Source organism: Lygodium microphyllum, chromosome 23, assembly GCF_053477565.2.
Source record: "Lygodium microphyllum isolate KBCC chromosome 23, Lygodium_microphyllum_v1.1.10, whole genome shotgun sequence".
NCBI classification, from domain to species: Eukaryota; Viridiplantae; Streptophyta; class Polypodiopsida; order Schizaeales; family Lygodiaceae; genus Lygodium; species Lygodium microphyllum.
Genome location: NC_141157.1, coordinates 92,291,568 through 92,295,858, shown reverse-complemented (window position 1 = coordinate 92,295,858; position 4,291 = coordinate 92,291,568). Strand labels below are relative to the sequence as shown.

General features: G+C 37.3%; 1 pseudogene; it reads left to right on the top strand.

The window, feature by feature from the left end:
• The first annotated feature begins 2,163 nt into the window (after nt 1-2,163).
• LOC148016465 (25S ribosomal RNA) lies at nt 2,164-3,569 on the top strand (annotated as a pseudogene).
• Nucleotides 3,570-4,291: the final 722 nt, after the last annotated feature.

The following is a 4,291-nucleotide window of genomic DNA, read 5'->3' as shown; positions in this document are numbered from 1 at the left end:
TCACATCTTATTTACGAGAAATTTTACATTTAATTTTTGAACAATGCATATCATTTAAGAATTTTTAAAAGTAAAATAGTAAATGATGTTGCCACATCAACCACCATATTTTCAACATTTTGGGTGGATAAAGGTCCCACTACATTGATGTGCTTGCATGGGGCACTAGTAGTTGCATTAGAATGAGGAGGTTTGCAAGCAAGGTGTTGGTGCAAACGGTCACTTTCTCCTCGACGTATATTTCTCTCACCTCTTTTTCTCTCTCTCTTTTCTATTCTTACACCCACTCTCTAGAGTATCCTTCTCTAAAAAATGAGATGAGTTGTAAAGACAGGGGAGTTATTTAGATAGGTTTTCTAAAAGGGAGAGGGGGGTTGTCTTTATTTTTTTGATTAATCGAAGGGAGTTATTTTATTTATTTCATAAGGGAGAATTTTAATTTGTATATAAAGATCTAGGAAGAAGGAAAAGTCTTCAAGATTAGGAAATTTTTTCATAATATCTTCTTCTTTTTTTTTGGAAGGGGGGGGGGGGGGAGAGAGAGGGGGTGTCGATTGACCCATTTTAAGCATGTTAAAGGTGAAAAACTTATGTTACACATGTGAGGCGATGAGAATAAGGGACGGTCACACGCACGTGGATGGTTAAAAAAAGCTGGGTATATTACACCATGCAACTACCAATGCACTCTAACTATCAGTGAAGGCGGTGTCAAATGACAATACCCAAATCAATCAAAAGCTCTATAAGCCAAACACACTAGATTGTAGTTATGAAAACTACCATGTGCTCAACTTCATAACTAGAAGTGGCCATAGTGGGTTGCTTCTTGCTCAACCATAATATGCATGAGTTGACAAGCATGAAGCGACTTTGGATATATGAATATCATAATAACTAGGCCAATTAGAATCCAAAAAATAATGTACATTTGGCAATAATGATCCACCCTTATGATATAATAGCCCAAGATATCGAGTACAACTCAAGTACCCGAAGATCTGTTGCATAAGTTTGCTCATCTATGAGACTATGAACTATATGTCAAGCCTCGTAGTGCATACATAAATCAAGCATCCAATAGCTTATTGATAGAGGAAGACATTAAAGCTATTTCTAGCATCATAAGGCTCAACTTTAAACCTATCTCCATAGGAGTAGCAATAGGCTTGCGGTTCAAGACCAAATCTCTACAACAATGTCTTAACATACTTTGTTTGACACAAAGTAATACCTCCATCACATTGCTTGAATTGAATGCCCAAATAATGATGTAATAGGCCCAAATTCGACATATCAAAAGTTGAATTCAACTCAACCTCAAAATCAACACTATGTGTCTCATTAGAACCAATGAGCAACATGTCACCAACATAAACTACTACGATCAAAGACACATCACCCTCATGTTTGACATATAAGGCGCTTGCAATTGGACTATTATGAAAACCATGTGTAGTCAAGTATGCATGTAGCTTTGTAGTGATTAATACAACCATCTATTTTGCACTTTAACTTGTAAATCCACTTGGTACTAATGGTCTTTGTGCCAAGGGGAAACTCACATAAGAACCAAGTATAATTTTTGATAATAGCATTATACTTAGATTACATAGTAACCATCTGATTTTCTAAACTTTGTGCCTCTTCAAAAGACACGGTCTCATCCTTCTCACACAGACTAGACATAACCAATGTGTAACAATCCAATACATAAGATGCACTATGAGAGCCTAAATGAATATTACTAGCCAATGGTGCATCCAATTTACTATCATGCAATGTTTGCACCAGCCACTTTGGTATAGTCCTTGGATTGCTCAATCTCTACTTTCTCATCAAGAAGTTATCATTCATATCCCCATCAAAGATATTCTAATCTGTGTTATCATGAGAAACCTACATAGACTATCTTATTTGGTACTGCATGTGACTATACACCACTAAAAGAGGAAACAAAGTGTCATAAATATCCTGCGAGCATACTTCTATCTCTTTCATACATCAAAGTAAAGGATGAATATATTCCATAAAGACAACATCATAGCCAACCAAAATACACTTACTTTGTGGATGGTATACCTTATAAACTTTTTTTTCATTACTATACCCAACAAAAATACATTTTATAGCCTCTTCATCCAACTTCTTTTGTTGTTCCACTAGAATAAAAGCATAAGCCAAGCAACCCAAAATAGGTAACTGAGCCATAGATGGCTTTGTGCACTTGCACATCTCATAGTATCTAGTGTGCTCTCGACAACCCTTGAAAATCTAGAGGAGTGAAATGCCAAACATGCTTGGTTGTACTCATAATTGCATCAAAATGTCATCCCTTGTAGAGTGGTCCTCCCTAGGCAGTGAACAACTATCCCAAAAATAGTACAAACAAGCAAAATCCAACTATTTAATTAAAACAAAGCATTGTGATGGTCTCTGCAGATGTTGATGCAATGTGATTTTTACTCAACACTCTAAATGTCAAAGTGAAGAAATTCAACCAAGCATAGGTAAATTGAGGGAGTATTTATGACTTTCTAAAGATAGTCAAATGCCTCAAAAACTAATTAGTGATGCACATGAATGGATTAACAAGATTCTCACAGTCTCCATCTACTATCCAATGAAACCACTACCAAGGAATAAGCTTGGAAAAATTAGTGGGGGAAGGAGACTCTGTTGAGCTTGACTTTGTGGAATGACTTGAGAGGTGTAGAATAAGTGGGAGCCTTTTGCACAAGTGAAATACCACTACTTTTATTACATGTACTCGTGTGTTAATTCAAGTAGAAGACATTATTAAGTGGGGAGTTTGGTTGGGGCAACACATACGTTGAAAGACAACACAAGTGTCCTAAGGTGAGCTCAACAAGAACAAAAATCTAGTGTGGAACAAAAGGATAAAATCTCATTTGATTTTGATTTTCAGTATGAATACAAATTGTGAGAACATGGCCTATCAATCTTTAGTGTTTTAGAATTTGAAGCTAGAGGTCTTAGAAAAGTTATCACCAAGGAAAACTTGCTTGTGGTAGAGCCAAGCATTCATAGTGACATTGCTTTCTAATCCTTCAATGTTAGCTCTTCCTATCATTATGAAGCAAGATTTTCCAAGTATTGGATTGTTCATCCACTAATAGGAAACATAAGCTAGGTTTAGATTTTCATGAGACATGTTTGTTTCACCCTACTGATGAGTGGTGTTGCAATAGTAATTCAACTTAGTACAAGAGAAACTATTCATTCACATAATTGGGGTCATTGCACTTGGTTGGAAAGCCAATTGCACTAAGCTACCATGTGTAGGATTATGAATGAATGCTTCTAAGTCAAAAGTTGTGATTGTTACTTGATTGATAGTAGGGGTGCTTGTGCATCCCTAATAACATGTGCCAAGAGTCTTCCTTGAGGCACTAGAAGTGGTTGCCTCAAGGACTTTGGATGGAAATTGCCAACAACCAAGGAGATGAATCCTTTGTAGATGACTTAAATATATGGTTGGGTATTGAAAGTAGTAGAGAAGACTTGCCTATGATCCAATGAGATTTAGCTTGCTGCTACACCAATTTTTCTCCCCTTCACTTGGTTTGATAAGGTTTTCTTGGCCTTGGCCCTTGTGTGTCATGGCATGCCTCCAAGTCCTCATGCACATTATGCACTTGATCTACCTTAGCTCTAGTGGATACATTAATGGGATAATCTTCACCTTGTGGCTTCTTCCCCTTTCATGTCATGGCTCTCTTGGGTTGGTGCAATTTTTGTTCTTATCTTTCCTCATGCTACAATCGGCACCCCACCACATGCCAAGTCTTCACCCATGATGGCATGGATTCTATGACTCAATCTTTTTGTAACATGCCGCTCGAGCTATTTCTTGGTGGTACCTTCTTAGTAGCCCATCATGAGATGTCCTAACAAGCACCATCCAGGATGTTGATAAAACCCCTGGAGTTTTCTAATTAGGCTCTCTTGAGTCTATATCGCAGTGGAAGTTCCAATTGCTCCCACGAGGATCAACCTGAGTTTTTCTGGTCAAATCTATTACTAGCAAAATATTAATATTAGCAGATTCTAAAGTGATGTGAGTGAGTCTTTCTGGTTTCTAATGGTCCATCAAGTGCGATTTTTATTCCTTCTTAGGAAAGCTCTTGACTTATCGAGACCACCCAGCTATAGGTGTGGATCCATCGAGGGTCCATCCTCCCACTTCCATCAAGAGAGTAGTTTTAGTTATCTAATTACCTACCACTTTAGGTTCAACATATAAAAATAGCTTCTTTGGATTATCTCC